This window comes from Streptopelia decaocto (assembly GCF_964273445.1).
Source record: "Streptopelia decaocto genome assembly, chromosome: 10".
NCBI lineage: Eukaryota > Metazoa > Chordata > Aves > Columbiformes > Columbidae > Streptopelia > Streptopelia decaocto.
Genome location: NC_138665.1, coordinates 7,843,644 through 7,865,570, shown reverse-complemented (window position 1 = coordinate 7,865,570; position 21,927 = coordinate 7,843,644).

The following is a 21,927-nucleotide window of genomic DNA, read 5'->3' as shown; positions in this document are numbered from 1 at the left end:
TTCTGTTTTTCCTAGCTATGATTAATTACATCAGAAAGCTTGAGTGGGAAAGATTCAAAAAGCATTTTTTCCTTACTTTGTGCAAAACTTGAGCATTAAGTTAATCATACTATTACTGAAGGCTACTTAGTAGAACTTGTATTGAACAAAAGAACCATTACACTAACAGATACCAGTACGTGGATATTTCTGTGCTTTTTAAATGGTTCTTAGCACTGTTTTAAAGCTTGGAAAAACATGCAAGCAGAATAAGCATTCTCAACATCCAGCCACAGATCATTTGTAGCCCACCAAAGATGCATATCTGTGATTGAATTTGAGCTATTGCACTTACAGATGCCTTCAGTTATCATGTATGTGAGCCACAATGGTGGGGAGGTCTCTAGCTAAAGACAGAACTTATTCCCAGGCACACACCAACTCAGGTTAGTACAATGTAAACGTGGCCTTCAAAACCTATTATACCAGGCAAAGTAAGAATTAACCTCAACTTCTCAACAGTTATCAGCAACTTTTTCATACTACACAGTTTCATAATACAGTACTGCTGTTTTTTAGTGAAACAGGCCAAAAAGGTAAACAAGCACATTATTAAGTGCTTTCCAGTGTTCAGATAAATAATACACACTTGTCTCTCCACAGCTATTAAAAATAAATACACAAACTTGATTTTGTCCTTCTGATTAGGTCAAGTTCAGTTAGTTCTGCAAGACAAAATACAACTACCCAACTGCTTTGGCACATTTCCTTTTACTAGATGTCATCACAGGGCAAAACATTGTTAAGCATGTATGAGCAATACTAGAGAAAACGCTATACTCGACTAAGTTTGAACAACTTCTCATTTGCTCACATTTAATATCTTTGATCCTGAATTATACCAAAATATTGCTACTTTTGTCAGTATCTGCAACTTCATTTTCTTCCTCACAGAGTAATTAGGTTCAACTAGAAGGTCAGGTTTAGATCAAGATAGTCACTTACATTATTATCAACAGTGACAGTATCCAGCTGTGCACAATAATAAATATATTTTTATACATAAATATACAGCAATATTTTCCATAAATTATTTTTGCAGCTTTTTCCTCTAGTTTACATACTTGCACTCATACAATGCCCAGCTTCCTGTTTCACAGTCACTTCCTATCTAACAAAACTCCAGAGGACATAAATCACAATGTTATCCCAGAATCAGTGCTGAGTCTAATGTCCTCTCTGTAGACTTGGGAAACAGTGGAGTGGTTTGATGCTACTAATATCCATAATGGCATACTGGGACTTGCAAAAATATATGCTGGATTTGCACATATAAAAGTACAAACACAACAACCATCCCATTTGTTATGTAATTTTATATTCCTGGACGGTTTGGAAAGTTGCATGGTCTGGACTTTAGAACTGGAAAACTTGAGGGTCAGACATGAAAGTTATCATAAAAATATTATATTTTATGCAAACTTCCTAAGTCGTGTTGTTCTCTATTTCTTTATTCAGTTCTGTGGTACAGTGGGCTCAGCTGCTTTCTAGGAACACCGATTTCCGTTACAGAAGTGAGTCTGGATCTAAGTTCAAGTTTAATGAAGTTAAATGAAATTACCCGGTGTCATGCCTATAATGTTTCCATATCTAGGATTCACTGTCACCCTAATGACCAGCATTTGTATGATTTTAGCCTCTAAGTCACCTCTGCTTTCTACTAATAACTTCCTTTCATGCACTCAATTTGAGATCTTTTGAGAAGAGCCTAAGCACACCCCAAAACCTTTATGTATGTAGTGCCTAGGGGCAAAATAAAGAAAGCAACAGTAACTAATAATTATGGAATCACACAATTGGGATGGACTAACGATAAGTAACTCTCAACAGATCTACTTCCATTTTCAAGTTGGTCTTAACAGTCTTGCTTCTACTCTCTGCTTGAATAAAACATGCTGTAAATTACCCATTCAAATACATCAAGACACTACCGAGTGGCAGACTCTGTAAAGGACTTAAAACACAAAGAACGAACTGTATGAAAGAAGATTCAGCTGATGACTATAAAACTGTCTGCCTCTGTCACCAGAAAAGCTGTCGGAGTATACGGTACTGTCTCTACACATCTTGTACTACCAGCCGATTCCAGCACTGCAGACACGTCCTTCTTACTCATGTACCTATTCCTAAAACTTACTTTTTAGAACTTATCCAGCCAGGAGGCAGCAGGGCAGGGGTAGAATTGTGCCTTTCCAAGTACCAGGCAATGCTTGAAGCTCAGAAACTAAACTGTTCTATCTGTAAGATAATGATTAAGATGTCTAATGTTGCATCTGAGACCTGGTTAACTTCTACATGAAGCAGTCATAGCTGTTACCTTACATAATCATAAACCAAACCAAACCTGTGTATATTAACCAGCTGGTAAGTAATCCACAGCTCGTAATCCCAGAATTATTTTACTTACTACTTGAAGTTAGATATAAAGCTGCTTTGTAGGAGATTTAAGCACGTTTAATTGTCGCTCCTTAATGTAATTGGTTGTTCTGTACCAAGGGATTACTCTGTTGTGCAGTGAATTTGCAATTTACATTTCCATATGGCTGAGAGATCTGTTTTGGAAAATTACAATACCAGAGTATTTATTTTTTCCAGTGCAAATTATAAATGCATGATACATAAGTAGAAATCATCCACTATACCTAATTCAAGTTAGTGATCCAATGAGTGAGTGCAATCATAAATGTTAAATTTTGGGTTGTGGTTTTTTTTGTGTTTTGTTTTTTTTTTTTCCCCCAATTTTTCTCTTTTTCCATGTCATTTAAGTAATTTTATCCTATAAACATACATGAAAATACAAGCTAGCATTAGAAATTAATCAGCAGTGGAGGAAAATAAATTATTTCAAACAAAATGAGCTATTACACAAGTGCAACAAATCAGTTAAGCAGACATTATATGTTGTCCAGTTACTGTCAACGGTAATGGCTCATATTAGAGTAGCCAACTGAGAAGGTAAACTTATTCAGCGTGGCTTTACACAATGTTGAAACTACTGCCTACAAAACAAATATTAATCGCTACTCCAGAAAACACGTAAGGGACCCTGCAAAAACTTGACAAGTTTGCTATTCACTACTTCAAATCCATTCTACAACATAGTTTTTTCCCACAGAATAAACTGTCAAGATAGATCCTGGTTTTTTCAATAGCAAAAATCCATCCTTATTTCTTTCCATCTTAATCAAAAAGGTAATTGATAAGCAAAAGTTATTTTGCGGTGCAGTAGAAAAGACATCACAAACCAACCTTGCCAATGTTGCTCTTGACACATGTACTTCCTTACCCATATAAAATCTGCTTACTTAAAGCAAGATATTTTTTATCACATGACTACTTAACAGTTATGAAGAATGAGATATGATCCAGAGGTGATTTATATTCAGACCTTGAGCACTGAAGAAATACCTTTATTATCTTCAGGCATAATTGCCAATATTCTTATTGCTATGCAAATTAATTGTTGTAAAGAAAAAAATATCCGGTCAATATGGTTCAGGGGTTCAGTTATTAGACTCACACAGTTCGCTCTTTCTCCCTTTTTAAAAATCAGTGCACAGCACCAAGTGGGATAGTACCTGACAGCAACACTGATGTATCTTTCATAACTCCCAAAGCATGAATCATTTGAATCTGAATTTACTCATATTTGAACTGTTATCTGATATCAGAGAAATCAAGGTAAGTTTTCCAACCTTATCTAAGTATCATAGTAAGAACCTAGAAAGTTCCAAAACAAAATAAGAACTTTGCATGCGTGTCAACTGGGTTAACATAATATAACTTGACTGTCACAAACATTTTTTTTTGGCAGCTTTCTGCCTACTTTTATTCCATTCAGGCTGAAATACCATAAAAGTAGGCATTTGGTTTTGAAAAAGGCTAAGATGCTCTCAGACATGTTGAATGGAAGATACAAGGCTCAAAGAAAACAAAAATCCCTTAACTATTGACCCAGATCTACCATGTTGACAGGCAGGAGATCACTTTGCTGTCATAAACAGATGACTTATTTACCTTATGCATCTATTTGTAATATAAATGATACTGTGCCAGTTAAGTACTCAGCATTCCAGGATCTCATAATCTTGTTGTACTCACATGGAGTAAGTATCCACTACCACTCAGAACACTCATTTAGCCTGCTCAACTGACTGCTTAATGAGGTCTGGAAAGTAAAATCCTTATCTTCAAAAAGCCAATGAAGAAAGAAGCATGCATGCACGCTTTCTCAAAGCAAAGTCGTTCAGTCTTATTGTGAAGAGGAGTTAGATTAAGCAGAGCATTCAGAAAAATATAAATTAAAGAAATGATGAAATATATATAGTGTTTTCTAATAATGAAAACAATGCTCTTTTCCATTTGTTGAATATTGTATTGTTAGATTATTTTTCATACAAAAAAATTATATATTAGGCTTACAAAATCTCTCATAGAAACTATGCACTCTCTTTCACCCCCACCAAACAAGTTCTTTAGGAATTCCACGCATTAACAGGTGTAGTGCAGCTCCCTTTAACGGCTTTTTAGAGTGTTTATAAGTCAGACTGGTCTTTGTTTCAGCTCCAGAAATACAGAGTGGGATGCCATTAGCTGCACTCACTCAGGTTTTAATTAACATACCAGTCATCACTAAACATTTAAAGGATACTACGCTAAGGGTTTAAAGGATACTAGACCTAATGCTGGCCACATCCCTTTCGCTCACTACTTATTTGTAGCTACATGCAGGACTCACAAAGCAAACCTGTAAATGTTAGTCATTGCTATACCACCGATGCCAATGCAAGTTAAAACAGTATCCTTCGCTTTATAGATGCACAAATTGGATCAGACAGAAACCTGAAATAGCCAGTGAGATTATACAGATTGTTTCTCACCATATATCTGCAGAAAACACACAAGTTTCCAAGTTGAAGTCCCTCGGTCACAAATATTTGCTATCTAAGACACCTCAAATTGAAACATAGACCCTACATGGCTAAAAACACATTGACTGACTGCAGAGCATGGGTTTCTTTTAAGAAGCATTCCATGAACTTATACTTATCTGCCAACTGGAAAACACTGTTTTAAGTAGAATATTTTTATAAAAGAGTCATTTCAATTCTTTAAATTATGCTCAATAACATGTTTATTTTGCTACTTGAATCCTCAGATTTTTATTAGATGTATATTTTATTTAGATTTACTTTTTTAATTCAAGAAAAATACATCTTCACTGATCCTGCAGCAAACAGAGCAGTTAACCTTCTCTCATAAGACATCATTACCCAAAGATCTGGTATATAGCAATTCTGACACGTAAAAAGATCACCAGCACTACTGAAGTTTACTTTTAGCTCCTGTACATGCACAAGGAGAAACTGAATTATTGCTCAATTATTCTGATCGGACAACAAAAAAATTATGTCATTCTACCAAGAGACACTGATTTGCTTGTACCCGCTTTCTTCAGTGTGCAACACTGGGCGTCTCCCAGAGCTGACAAATTAACCTTTAATTTTGAGCAGTGTCATGATGAAGCATTCCTCCAAAAAGGAAGTTTGACAAAAAGCTGTTTCCTGTTTTCTGCTAACTGTGTGGTCACATTATTCATAATGTAACTAACACCAGCTTGTCTACTGAGAAAGCACTTGTTTTCAAATACTTATAAGCATAAGTAAAAATACAAACAAAACCCCTACTGGAAAAACCCCACATGAAACAGGAAAACTCATGTAAATTCCATCTGCTTTCTCTTTCTATACATACTTGTTTTTTATCTTTCACATAGGTCTAGCCTGTGCTTACGACACTTGTCATTCAGGGTATTTTTCTTTTCCCAAGATACCCCTTACAGTGATGTTCTTAGTGTGACACTAGTCAAATGCATTTGGTGTGCCAATTAAATGAAGTCTCTGTTGCCACGTCATGAGAGAACTGGCTTCATTAAAGACAGAATACAGGGAATTTCTTGGTTAATTGTAAGTGGGAAATGCTAGGAGCAGCCAAAGACTAGAGAAGCTCTGAGCTAGTAAAACTGAACTGCAGCCAGGGGTTGCCTAGGTATATAAATATAACCTTTTTGTGATGCAACAGGAGGTGGGAAGCCCTCATCTTCCATCAGCATCCAGGAAGCTGTGCAGCTGTTCTGAACCGGGCACATGATAGAACAAACAGATCTCGAGGACTGAGCAGTGCTGCCCTGTGCTGAGTCAGCACATACCTACTGCTGAAGTGAAATCCGTTTTGACTTCCCACTGGAAAAATTTAAATAGCCCTTGAAAGAAACAGGTCAGTACATCTCAGACAAGTGCGAACTCCGACAAAACCACCTCTGAAACAGAATGCCAATATGATGGTAAAAATATTTCTTATCATCACTTATGACTCAGGCTAAGTGAGCTTATTCATGGCTGCTGACCATGTACTACACAGAAAAAAAAGCACTAGAACATTCACTAAAACAGTGTTGCAGTGGTATGTTAAGATCAGGAAGTGTCTGCCCTAGTAAACTGTTTATAGTTTAAAGATAATCTGAGGATATAGCAACAGCTCTCAATTTCCTAGTTAATTAAAAGACCCCCAACTGAAATTGCCATTTATCAATATAACTAATAACTCTAATATTTTATTTGTGTTTCGGATTACTCTAATTTGTATTTTAGCACTATGAGTTAGTGAATGGGAAGTTTTGTCAAGTTTTAGGTACAGACAAGCAGAAATAATACCCTATGCATCTGAATACTGCCTGCAGTCATCAATAAAAGATTAACTAATAAAAGAATTAATGTAAATCATTATTTTATTGTTCCCAGTAGCTTCATGTGCAATAAAAAGAATCACTAGTGAACAGATTTCTGCATAAAAGACAGCAACTATGCCAACAAAGAGTTTTGACATATTTTAAGTTCATTTAAAATGCAAACATCAACTCAGAAATTCCGCCTTTCAATCCATTGGACTTCAAAATATAGATGGGGAGAGTAGGGGAATTATTATTTTAATTAATTTCACCCATTTCTTTTTGTTAACTTAACCACATGGCCTTTGAAGCCCAAAAATCCCATTTTTACAATTTTTCTGATTTCCTACAGTATACTACATTAAAAAATGTAAGGACTTTAAACTTGTGAGATTAACAGATCCCACATCAAATGACAATCCACTTTTGAAATGGATTTTTTTTTCTTCCTTACGTAATGTGAATAGCATAATCTGTCTCTAGATATAAACTATTTCACTGGTAGAAAAAAATACCAAAAATAAATCCAAGCTTGTAAAAAATGTGAGGTAATATGATTAAGTGCACTACTGTATAGAATATATAGTTCCTCCTAAAAAGCAAATGTTCTGTCAAAGAATATTTAAGCCAATAATGACCCATTGTTTTTTTTTCTGAGCACCTAGAAGTCACTGCATGTTTGTAGAAAGTATCGACAAGGTAGAACAAATACTCACAAGATCTTAAGTTGCTTTTTTAAACTAAAGGCTGTCATTCTTTAGAACTCCCAAATTTATGAACAAAATCTATGGAGCTACAAAAGTAAGCTGACACATCGACAGATGGTATTGTAAATTCAACACCTAAATATTGACATGTATCAATATTTTATTAAAAATGCAATTACATATAAATATAATAATTAATTCCAATACAGAATGGCACCTGATTAATAGTTACATTAGACAGTATACTGTAGTAAGTAATTCAGATTCATCTAACACAGATAAAAGCACTAGCTGTGCTACTTACAGGACATAACAAACTCAGCACCTCCGCTAATTTTCATTCTATGAACAGTTACTGTCACAGAAGTAAAATTCCTGAGGATATGACCTACTTTATCAAAAGGCATACAACACAACGAAGCAGATTCAAAACAGCCTCGACACCTGTAACATATGATACTAACTTCCCAACAACTGCCACTGCACTTAACAATCCCTTAACTTCTGAAGTGGACAACATGCAAGCACAATATATAGTTGTTTATGTAGACATTTCTACAGAAAAAAAATAAATTAAATCCAAAGATGCTCTAGATGCTAGCTGCCTGGACCACTTCAAAATGATTCTACAATCAAATAGGTTTTACATTTTTAATAATTAATGTACATGTTTTAGAACCTGACATTTCATTTCAAGGTAATTTTTGCATAGCTTTTTAAAACCATCTTTTATGCAAAATGGAAAAAGAAACTGCCAACATAAGAATGTGTTTCAGGCAACCATTAATGTCCTTAATATATTTCATTTTAGAGAATCAGACTTCTCTATTCTTTTGTTCAGCTGTCTGAACAGGATACTTGATTTTAAAAGAGCTCTAAATTTCTCCTGTTCATGTCATTAAAAACAGATTATCATAATCTTGGCTGCTGTGCATCACTTTAACACCTCATTAGCTTCAGTTCTAAATAAGAGTACATATGCCTAGGAACTAATGTTAAGTTACTGTATCCTACCAGTTCCAATAGTTACTCTGTTATGTTTCCTACACTGTGTAAATACATTATGCAGAAACTAACCGCAAAAGGCATCAAATTCTGTATTTGAACTACAGATGTGAAGCCAAACAGAGAAAATCGTGAATTATCAATGAACAAGATTATATACACTCTGCTTGATTGCTTTAGAGTGGGATGAGAAATGTGCACATACCAAAGTGTTTTTAGAGAGTAGCAGGACAAAGCACAGGGAGGGCTCTGCTAAGTACCAGCCCTCTTTATGCCAGCATTTAATCAGTGGTGCTGACAGACTGTCAACAGAAGTCTGACCTGGGAAGAGCAACAGTCAAAGCAAAGCAGTACAGTGTCTAGAATAGCAGGGGATATGTGAACTAGGAATGACATGCTTTGGAGAAGATGCATCAGTTTGAAAAAGAGCTTTCCCATCTTCAGAACAAAGCATCTGGTACCTGCCATCCTTCAATAACAGTTTTGTCTTGGCACTGGGAGGCCAGTGCTGACATTCTGCTCAACTGAACTTGTCCTTTTAATCTCCCAGATAGTGCTCTGGACCAGAGTTTAAAATATTTTTTTCTTAAGAACATCAATCACTTCTGATTTTGCTGTTGTTTCCATGAAAAGATAATTAGCTTAGTATAAGTTACCTGCCAAGACAACTACATTGTAAAAGCCTGAGATTCAAGAAACTGGTCAGGAACAAGCAAAGATTGTCCCTTCTATCTCAGTCAAGTGTACAGCTGCCTAGTCACTGAGTACTCTTGATCTGCTAATCTGAGATGATAACAAGCTTCTTACTACGCTAGCTTATTTTAAAAATAAAAATATTTATACAGAAGTAAGTGTAAGCATTGTGCATACTTGAGTGATCAGTTGCTTTTCAAAGCTGGTATTAAATTTAAGGAATTCTAACAAGTTGTTGACAAACAACTCCTTTTCTATTTTATACATTATACTGGAAGATCAAAAGATACTAAACAGGAGATATACAAATAACTGACAGGAAAGTATTTCCCAAACTACTGTTATAGATGGAAACAAATTTCACAGTTTCTATAAAGTGGTTAATTAATATTCATATTATATACCCCAAATGTGAGTTTACAGTACACTTTTCCTACCTAAAAAAATGCAACACCATTCGAAAACTTTCAAAACTGCTAGAAAAACTCTATAGTTCTAGTTTTGGATATCACTGTGTTTATCTAGTAACTTGCCCTTAACTGATGCTCTGTATGGAAATTAGACTCACAAACATTTGAAAGCTTAATTACTAATCAACTATGGATACAACATTGTAAATTTACAAGCTTACTGTGTATTACACTCCAGAATGACTGCATGATGAACTTGTCTTTTATAAGCATAAGCTCACTACAGTAGACACTGAAACTACTGCTTACTGGAATGTGAATGCAAAATGTGAAAAATAAGATCAAGGAACTGGTATTTGTTCACTTACAGAACATGACAGCTAGCCGGTGAAGTTTTTACTAATATACAGCACAATTATCTGCCAGAGTCCTGACTCATAAGCAGCTTGCTGGCTGCATTTAGCAGCAGAGGAATGTTTAGTTGATTACCTCTCCTATAACAATAAATAAGATATTACTGAAGTTTACAGAAAGTACTGTTGAGGATTTCAGGGAGCGTGACATAACTGTCGTCAAGCCCAAGACTCTCAATTAACCAAAGGACCCATTATGAAACTTAAAACAATGTCTCAGTTGTTAAAAACTGGGAGTTGCCCACAATTATGTCATCCCCCTTATCTAAACATTCAGAAGACTAAAATATTTTTAACTTTACTCTGAGCAACCATAAACAAGTAGCTATGTAATTACATTAAGTGATTCAGTGACTTCTCACTTAAATGACTGAGCTCAGAAAAGCTACACAGAAGAACTGGGGTACTGTGCTCTGAAGCCTAGTTTTATGAATTGCTTTTTTTCTGTCATAAAGCAAATCTATATAATAAGACATGCTGGAAGAGTTACTCTAAAGGAAGCACTGTAGAAGCTCCTATATCATACTCCACTACCATGTTTGCTTGTTTAGGTGTGCCTCACTACTAAGGAGAGCCATGAGAACTCAGACTAATCAGTTCAGAGTCTAAGCAACGTGATATCATTGCTATTGGTAATATGCTGACTAATGCTTTTCTCAGTAAGACAAAGGTAACATTGGAAACCACTGTACATCAAGCTATTAATTCTGCCTTAGCCAGTTTGAGCACGCTCGGAGCCACTGCTTGTTTAAACAGCTTCCAAACAGAAATAAGTATAATTTTGTATTGTTAGAAAAAAATCCAAGAACCATTGTGTTTTACACAAGCCAGAGAAGCCATGAAGTTCTAATATCCACCTATGCAAAATATCAAGAAAATTATTCCTAAAGAACAAACAACTTCAATACACTTTCAATATACACAGCCAGACTTAGTTATATCTTCCTCAGTGTTATTCAAGGCCTAACAAGGAAACATCACCATTAAATTGCAACCTTAAAAGATATTCGAAAACCATCAATTTTTTTTTTCACCTTTCTTCTGAAAAAAAAAACAAAACAAAACAAAAACAAAACAAAAAAAACCAAACAAACAACAAGTCTGTTTCATTATACTTTCAGACAACCACACATTCCTTTGATTGTAATGATGTTCCAGTCAGACTGTTTCGAGGCAGAAATTGAACATGTTAAGTTAACTATCATTTTTCCTATACTTATAAACTAACTGAGTGTTTTAATTCAGTGCACTACTACCAGTCTCTCAATAAGCCTTAAGTAGATTCTTAACTATAGATACTGTCTTAAGACATGCATTTGTTTATTAGAGACAGAGGAAAAGATATAGCTTTGTTAAGGTGCAGATTAACTTTGGAAAAATAATTTCAAGATCAATTTAACTGGCTAACCACGACTAGTAAAATTAAACTAGGATTAAATTAGTACAGCACAAAGGATTAAAAGAGAAATTTGAGCCATACCGAGACCCTGGCATTTTATGAATTGCTTAAAAGCTTTCAAGGAAATTACATGTTTTATGGCTACATTGGGTTCATTAAACACAGTAAAGAAAATAACTACAAAAAGCACAAATGCCATTACTTTGAGGGTGCCAGAGCACTGGAACAGGCTGCCCAGAGAGATCATGGAGACTCCTTCACTGGAAACATTCAGAAACCTGCCTGGACACATTCCTGTGCAATCTGCTCCAGGTGAACCTGCTTTAGCAGGTGGGTTAGACTAGACAGTCTCCAGAGATCCCTTCCAACCCCAACCATTCTGTATGACTCTGTGATTTAGAACTCACAGGATAACCTACAAACATCAGTTTATTTAAAATGCTACATTCAGATGCAAAAAGGACTGGAAATAAACAAAACCATTTATCACTATATAAATTGATTTGTATAAGAGGAATTAAATCAGTAAAAGCTTTTCCGTTGTAATGAAACTAGAAGTACTGTATTGTGATACTTCCCACATAAGTAAGTCGAAACACATCCCCTTCTATAATTACACAGCACAAGCTGATAGTACTACTAAAATACATCCACATCACTACTCAGGTCACTGTTTCAGGCACCTTCAGCCATGAACAAAGACAGCACAAACAAGATATGTATGCAGTTTAAAAATATAAAGCAGTAACTTAGAAGTTAACACACATAAAGCGTTGCTTGGATTTAACAAGTTACTTCACTAAGAATAACACAATCGCCAGGCTAATACAACATCCAAAGAATCCTTGCAGGCCAAACAAGCAAAAGCTTAGGAAAAAAAAAAAAAAGTTTTTACTGGCTACAGCAATACAGCCTTACTATTGCTCTGCAGCTACCTTTCATTACATTCCTAGTCTTGTCAGTTAGGATTTCATAAGTGTCCATCGTAATCGTAGTACTTTCTCTTTTTGATCCTTAAACTACCACAAAATCTACTTCAGCCCGTAGTTTTGCTTCTTCACCTCACACGGTATTGTTTTACAAACCTTCTCACACCTGCTCCTCAAAATTTAGCAATTTCCTCAGCAGCCTAAGCTAAGATGACACAGCTGTGCCAAATCAGAGCAGGGAGCTGGATTCCTAAAAGGGACACTGCCCGCTTACCTATCATCCCTCTTGTACTAGTGCAGGCATTCCTGAGATCACATGATAGGCAAGATCAAGGAACTGAGCTAAGTTAAAACAAGCCATTTTTAAGTAAGATAAATTTTAACCCAGATGACTTTTGCAATCCACCTAGCAACGGTCACATGTATGTTGTACACAAAAGGGAGCACCAGGAGACAGGGAAGGGTAACAGGCAGAAACAACAACAAAAAAAGTCTTGTTACAACAGTACTAACTTTTTAAAGTGAAACCAGAGTTAAATAAAATTTTAAAACACTTCCAACTAAAACCTTTCAATTTGTAGAGCTCTAAGAACTATTCACAGAAAAGCAAAGTAGAGCAAGAACTTCACAGCAAAGACTTCAGAACTAACTGAACTATTACTGTATGTAAGCAGTCCCTACCTGTGTATACTTCTAATGCCCTCAGGTTGCTAAAACTATTTCTTTAATAAGGGGATGGGAGGCTCAAAAGTCCTTGGAGGATTTAAAAGAGACAAATTCCCCCAAGGAATAAGCATGATTTAGACCACAAAACCCCAAATTCCAACAGAGACAGTAGCCATGGAGCTCCACGCCAGTTCCACTCCTTCCTTAGGCTGCAGTGAATCCACCCTCAGTGAAGTCTGGAGTAACCGCCTAGCCAAATTGGGAAACCCTGACCTTTCTTGTGCCATTAGACACCTTTAGCAGCTGACTACACAGCTACCTTATTGCCCTCTCTCAGCTGCTTCTTATTGCTCCTAATTCTCTTTCAGACACCCCTCTGCAGTTGTCTCCCAGATTACAGAGCCCTCTCCTCTGGATTTTAACTCTTTCCTCCTGCTGTCTTCTCCCTGGACAATTTCAGTCACAGATTTCCATACCATTTCTATTACAAAAATGTAAGATTGTCAGAAAAATAAGTTTTTAAAAAACTGGATAGTAATCATTCCTGTAAATTGAACCTATATTCTTCTACACAAGAAACTTGCATTTATTGTACTGTCCTTATCACCATAGCATTGTGTCACCTTTCTATAATGCATCTGTCACATCCTTGCACTCATGTTCCTCCAGGAGAGTGTTTTGTTTTGTGAGCTTTGTATTCATACCCCCATCACTGAAGACTCAACAGAGAACACAATGCCAAAGGGTTCTGACCCAGAAATGGCAATAATACACCGATCTGGCTGACAAGCTTAACTTGCCCCCAGTCTATACACTATACACCCTGCTCTCTGTGCACTCTGAATTGCAGCAGCCTGAGTGCTGACAGTATTCTTCCCTAAGTCATTGTGGTAGCCAGGAAAGGATAAAAATCTTGCCAATTATCGCAGTATAAACCGTCACATCTCATGAATCAGAATATTTTTAGTGGAAACATAAAGATGACAGTAATGAGGATTTTATATTATATTATTGCTAGTCTGGGTAATCTCTTGCTGCCATATTTGTCCCCTGTTCCTTATGTCAGAGCTAGGGATACTACAGAAGTGAATTAACTCAGCAGACTAATTTGGCAAAAAGCTAGGTTTTGTTTGTTTGTTTGTTTTTTAAATAATGGTTACTCATTAATTTTGTATCACAAAAGGTTGTTAAGATTGCTGAATAAATACACTTTGCATGTGCATAAAGACAGGGAAATACACACCACTCCCCACCCTAAATCACCTCCTCAGTGAAGTCTAATGTGTGTTCTCATCATGTGAAAAATCATATTCCTTTGGACTGAGCCTCAAACACATCTTCAGCTACTCGTCCAACTGAAAATATACATTGCGCATGTGCAAGGTACGATCGGGGCTAGTCTTGCTTCTTGCTGGTGTTATTTTACCACACTTTATCTTCACTCATTTACAAAGAGGACTAAGTAGAAAAACAAAGAACTTAGATTGCATGTTCTAAAATTTTGCTTTTCACAAAGAAGTTAATTGTAAGCAACATTTAAGGAATTAACAAACACAAAAGGAAGAGTAATTCAGAACACACCAAAAATGTAGAACAAGAGAAGATACTTTGTTTTCTGCAAGCCTCATGCAATACCGTCTTGCTAGAAGTGTGCTAGATGCCAAATAAGCACATTAGAATTCAGAAGCTTTTCCATCAGAAAAGCTAAACATACAATTTATTTCAGTGGTACTTGTTAAAGAGTCTTATAAATTAAACACAAATATTAAGTGAACCAAAACCAATATAGGGCGAACACCAAATACATTCCTGCTCAGAGTAATTTTTTTCATTCCTCAAAGTTGTAATACTTGCTTTCCAAGATATTAAACTCAGTAAATCCTTTAAATACCATTAAGAAAATATTTAATAAAGTAGTATTAGTTTACCTACTAAAGAATCACATAATATAACTATCTTGCCTCCCTTTAAAGAAGCTGTTTAAATAATCCCTGTTAGCTCACGTAAAGGACACGCTTTTAAAATGTGCCCCACCATTCTGCCCAAAATGCTCTTTAGCAGAGTTAGCCTAACTATGAAAAAAACTTTGATGCAGATCTGGTGATGGCAATCCCTCCATACATTGTATATGTATGTATATACATTGTATATATGACCAATACAAGATATGTGCTACACCAAGGACATGAACAGTTTAAAAGAAAAAAAAAAAAAAAATCGATCTCTTTCTAGCAAAGGAAAATAAAATTAATACCCTGGACAGACAATTACCATGGATGAAAATTCCAAAAGTTTTTACCTAAATCTGCCATTGAACAGCTTGAAAAAAAGATTTCTTAACATGATCTTTAGCTTTAATCAGGCCTATTTTTGTTTAACTGCCTGGAAACCCTTCATTACCATCTACTAATGGCTTAAACGTGTGTATTTCCATGAAAATGAGCTTATTTAATTCCACCCAGAAACCTACTTGTTGGAGTATGTGCTATGGTGAGATACATACAAAACTATTCCACTGATAATTCCCTGTATTACAGAATTCTTACTTACTAAGCTTGCATATCACCTACAGAAATTCTAAGCACTATTTGCCCATGATACAGCTTTCTTTGTAGACAAAATAAACAAAGTAGGAAAGTTACCATGTAGAGCAGCCTGACCATTAAATACCCAGTTCTGTTCTGTCCTGTTCTGACCGGCCCTGGGTAATTACGAGGCATGTGTGAGCAGTTTGCTACAGAATGGCTGCAGTACGGTATTCACCTTTTGTGAAAAGCTGAAGATGTAGAAAAGCAAGAAAAATAGAAAGGTCTCTAGCACTGAATATGGCCACGAGAATACACGTAGTAAATAAAAGGAATTTATATTGAACTGTTTAGTTATGTTTAGTAAATATTGCTGTGAGATAGGAATATCAAAAGACATTTTCTAAACAATTTGGGGAACATACCACAGCATGATAAGCTATGTAACTCAGCTATCAGTCTGTAAAAAGATATGCAGAACAAACAACAGAATCCCCCAGTAGAAAGGGGGAAATAATGTCACATTCTGAAAACAAATACCTTTTCTGCTGCCTTCTGCAGAACTGCAGGCAATGGCAGAACATGTTCTCTGCATTATGTTGTCAGATACAGATAATACATATGTGCTCAATATATAAAATACTAGAAAAAGTGTAAACATTTACTAGCTTTTACTGAGACCTTAAATAGTCTATTTAAATCAAAAATATTTATTGGGATTTGACTCTAAATCAAAAAGATGTACTATATTGTTAAAAATTGTAAGGTAGTGCATATGAGTAATATTAAATGTATGTTTGAAAACTGAGACATAGTATTTAGTGGCAATATCACCGGGTTTTTCTCATTTGTTTGTTTGGTTTGGTTTGGTTTTGTTTTCTTTTCTCTCTCTGTATAGATCGTCTCCAGTTCTTTCAGGCTGGAAAGAAAACTCAGTATTATAAAATGAGGCATAACTGTCTCTTAATCACCTAGAGCAGTTGTGTCCCAGCACATAAAATGTTGTGAAAAAAATGGAAGTACTAATCTAAGCAGTTCTATATTAGAGTATAAGGGTTATTCCATTAAAAAAAAAAAAAAAAAAAAACAACAAAAAAAAAAAAGCAATAGGCATTTTACTTGCCAGCAATATTGAGAAATTAGCACCAGATGCAAAGTTTAGATAACAATTGCACTAGTAACCACATCTTGTAACGGGTAAGACTACAGATTGGTATTTTAAAAGCAAAGGGGAAATTAACTAATTACCACGTATATTGGCTACTTCATGTATCAGCTGTTTGTTTTCTTTTGTTTTTCCTGTGGGAAAAGCCCAACATCAAGAAAAGGAATTTCTTCCTACTTATTTATTTACATCATCCTCCAAAGGAATCTTGTGCAATTTTTTCTTACCAGTGTTGTTTCTAGAAAACACAAATGGGGCACAAATGCTGTTTGCTTACCGTTCTGTAATAATGATATACCTCATCTAGCCCCAGTGCTTTAGGCTTTAAATTAGAGCTAGACATGGTAAGCGAACTATAGGTCTGCTGTGACTACAGGGGTAATTACCTCACTAACATATGCAGCAGGAAAACTTCTTTTAAACAATAGGTGGGAAGCTGTCAGCTTCCTCTTCCTCTATGTAAGTACAGGCAAAACATGTAAATTGATTGAAAACTGAAAAGCATATAGCCTAATCAGTGAACTGTTCTGCAGCCATCTCACAGCTGATTAAAAACAAAACGTGGTTTTAGCCATAGAAAATTAACCTTGCTAGAGCTGTATTCCTTATCCATTTGTAGAAAAGTTCAGAATTAGCTGTGCTTTCAGTTAACGTTTGTGATACTGCTCAGGTTTGTAACATGAAATGTCTCTTTCTTTTAATGGTTAATACAGGAAGTTTTAATGTACCTTCAAATCACAAACATAAACTTTGTATAAATATGATAGTAACTTCTTGAGGCTTAATTTACAGAAACTCTATAGAATATACAATTATTGCCTCTAAAAGGCCAGGAAATTATTGTTTTAGGTTAAATAAAGCTTTAGCAAACAGATATTTCTTGGAATTACCTTATCAGTGAGTGGATTTTCTCTGGATTTAGGTTTGCAAATAAATTGTATTTATTAAGTAGTCACACAGAGTATTTTTTTAGAAAGTGAAGTTCTTTTGTCAATAGGGAGTATCTATTCATATGCAAATAATGCCCTTCATTGTTTTTCATTACGTAGTAGTTAATGCTCCTAATCCTATTTTCCTACCTGTTAAGATAAGCTACATACACCGTGATTTTCTTTTTAATATTTACCACATTCTCATGCACTGTAAACAATCTTAGACTGACTTCTTCTGAAGATAAATTATGGGTTTTTTTTAAATACCTAAACACAAACAGATTCCAACTAAAACTGCAAAAAGGAGGACGAAACCAACTGCAGGGATGATACTGATCAGGAAGAGAGACAAGGCAATTTGAAGAAGGTTTATAGCTTGACAGGAGTAGTGGAAGGATTGTAGCATGTTTTCTGCGGTAGAGTGGTTGTGCTAATGATATAGAATTTTTGGATGAAAAGCTGGACTATGTACTACAGGGTGACTTGGCAGCATGCTTCCTGTTTGTGGTTAAGTTAAATACTGCTTGTTTTTTCTTGTGGTAGTATACAGAACATTTTCTTTTCCTAGTGCAGTTAGGATAAAGACTTCAACATTGCTAACTTTCTTCTTCAATACTAGAAACCTGGAAAATAGAACATTTCTCAAGGACGGCAATATGAATAGCCGGTTTGGTGACCGGTTGACTGCTGTTACTAAGCAGAAGCCTATGCCTTCTCTGCCAAATAGAAATGTTATCACTGAATTTATAAAATCTCATAAACCCAGAACCCTATTCTTTTTCAGATGCTCTTGAGTATGTGTCTTATGCAACCTTGCATGGTTGTATTTTTTATAGGTCTGGAGGGAGGGTGCTAGAGGCATAAGTTCTTATATTGCTGACTCAGACAGTTATCTTCAAAGGCATTTTGTCCAAATTCAGATATAAAATAGTGACTGTTTTGGGGAGGCTCAAAATATCTCATGCTTATCGGGCTATGATCATTTTGCTGTAAGTTAAGTGTGTGACTTTATTTATTTTTTGAAGATGCACATTTGCAGTTTTTTGTCACTGTTAGCTATTGTGGTTATGTGACTGAATGTGACTGAGATTACATGCAAAACCACCAGGAGAAATGTCAGCATCTACAGAGCAGTGGCCTTTTGTAGTTACATGTTTTTAATGTTGTGAAATAATTTTTGTAAAATGCCTAGTTTTAGAATAAATTTTCTTCAGAAATTGAGCCAAGTTAAGAACAGTTTGTACAACTACTAGTTTCCACCCTCAGGCCATATTATGCTGCTCTTGGAGAGGGGCCAAAAAACTGGATTGCAAACTGATTGCCAAAATGATCTGAGGTTTGTCTGGTTGCCTTAAGCAGGGTTGTGGTTTTCTGGGGTTTTGTTTGTTTGTTTGTTTTGTTTTGGTGTGGAGGAGCTTTTCCATTTAAATTTTCCTAATTGGAATAGTTGCGTTATTTCACCTCACTGCTTTTGGTTAGAATTGCCTGAGGAGTTTACATGCTCATAGGTCCTCAGTTCATACATCGAATATTTGTTTCTCAGTCCTGGAAACTGGAGAATGAAAGAAAAAAGAATACAAAAATGCTGTAGTATGGCTAAAACCATTTTCGAAAAGAACATGGTAAGCTTTAACTTCTGCTGAGAAGGCTGTGTAGATCTAATGATGCTTGATTCATAGTAATCTATTCAAAAGCAGGTCTTCAGAAAATCCTGTAGTAATGTTGTGTACAACTCAAACAGCAATTTTAAGTCACAGCTGAGCACTCTATGTGAAGGCTTGAAAAATACTTGTAAGTTGGAGTTGAAAAAAAAGTGACTAATCAAAAAAAAGTGTGCTAATCAACCAGCCATTTGTCCCCGGAGAGCAGGCAAAAGGCGGGAGAGGAAGAGGAACTAAGTTCTTGTGGGGTAGCTCTTTCATCACGACGCAGCTGTAACCTGGTGGTTGCATAACTTTTCTCCATCCCTTAGACAAGGATACAGTTATTACTGCACACCGACACTAAAAATAGTCTATGCTTTGTGTTTTCTTTTCAATGTAATGTGCATGGTCTCTAAACCTGACTTCTGTGCTTTTTTTCCTCTTCTGCTTAAGATCATGAACGTGATGAGTTTTCCTCTGTCAAAAACTAAATTAGCTCAATGCCTGAGTGTACATTTGCTTAATTTTCTTGAGTTCTGCCACGTATACTTGTTTTCAGTCCTACCACAAAGTATTTTTGTAATGTTATGTCTGCTATTCTTGAATCTTAGTGGTTCATCTGACATAAAAGTTTTACTGAAGAAGATGTGGCTAAAGAAGTATGAGTACTACTGTGGCAAATTCAGAACATTTGGGTAAAAAAAACCTCTTGAGCACTTAAGAGTTATGCTGAATGAATCATGCTACAGAGTTTGGATTAAAACCTCTTAAGTTTGTGTACAGAGATGTCAGGCAGTTTGAAATTATTTTCTGGTTTCTCTGACTCTAGAATGACTGACCTTTGTGCTCCAGTTATGGCTGCTGCTTAATACAGACAAATAAAGACAGGAAAAGGCCATCAGGGCTCACTGAAGAAAAAACAGATCTGAACATTTATTTTTAAATGAAACTGGCAAACTGTTGTTAAACTGTTAAACTGATGCACTGTAAGCTATAAACTGATGTAGCTGGAAATAACATTACATTGCCTGTCACTGCAAACAAGTGATTAAATTCATGATTACTTGATTAGTTTAATAATTGCCAAGTTATATATGGTTAAGATAGCATAAACTATGCCCAAATACTCTTAAAATCAGTAAAATGAAATAAAAGGAAAACCTGTACTGAAAAGAGGTGCATCCCAAAGAAAAGTTCAGAACTGAGCAGTTTGACAGAGCTGGCCTGTTTCATAAACTACTAGCTTGTGCTACAACAATGTTACTCTGATTTTAAGACACTTGCAAGTTTTAGAGCTGTCATTTTATTTGAAAGCTGGTATTGTCAGATTTTATCAACACGTTTTCACTGCTGGATTTAAAAAAAAACCAAATTATTTCAACCAATACTCAGGTAAGCCTCAGAGAGTCACAAGAAACACAGACAGTTACATGAATCTCAGATGCTTTAACTATGTGTGTATTAGACAGAGCTGGGGAAAATTCACTGTGCTGATCTCGCTTGCCTTTTTAAATGAACAAACGCACTGTGGAAGCAGTGCTGAGTTTGGACCCTTTTCTAGAGGGCAATCAAGTAATCAGTTTGGACTCCAATGATTTGTGGATTGTCCTTGTCCCACCAAAACAACTCTTTTAATGACTTTTCTGAGTATAACTTAACAAGCATAGATTCAGCTACACCAACACAAAGTGTATTTTTTTTCTCTTTTTGAAATAATAAGGATATGAAGACATCTGTCAACATGAGCCCTCTAATAAACAGGCATATGATCTTTATTTCCACTATCCACACGGATACATCCATGCTGAGAGACCTTAAGTGAGGCTCAGCCAGCAGGACTCTGTAATCCACAGAAACAGTTTAATCATTTTTTCATTGTTGTGAACCATGAGCATGTGTAGATGACTCAGGTGTCAGGGACTGGAGTTCTCATATTTGAGAGAAGAAAAATTAAGTCTTTTGTTTGTGGTAACAATACTTCAATTTTAATGAAAACACCAGTTATCTCTTGTGTGTTTCCAAAGTAAAGTACAAGCACAGCATTGCCAGCTGCTTGAAGGAGGTGATTGTCCCCCTCTACTCTACACTGGTGCGGCCTCATCTGGATGCCACAGTTCTGGGTGCCACAGCATGAAAAAGCTGCTGAAGAGTGTCCTGAAGAGGGCTACAAAGTTGGTGAAGGGTTTGGAGAGGAAACTGTATGAGGAGCTGCTCTAAAGTCACTGTGTTTGTTCAGCTTGGAGGAGACTGAGGGGAGACATTGCCCTTACAGCTTCCTCACAAGGGGAGGAGGAAAGGCAGGTGCTGAGCTCTTCTCTTTAGTGACCAATGACAGAACCCAGGGGAATGGCAGGAAGATGTGCCAGGGGAGGTTTAGGTTGGACATTAGGAAAAGGTTTGTCATGCAGAGGGTGCTGGACGCTGGAACAGGCTCCCCAAGGAGGTGTCACAGCCCCAAGCCTGATGGTGTTCAAGAAGAGACTGGACAACACCCCCAGACACAGTGTGAACTGTGGGGTTGTCACATGCAGGGACAGGAGTTGGACTCGATGGGTCCCTTCCAACTCAGAACATTCGATGCAAGGAAACACACTTAAGCTTGAGCCACCTCATTAGGAAACTGCTGGCGTGTGAAGTGCCTGGTCACTCTGCACCCAGGTCTCAGCAGGTGCTG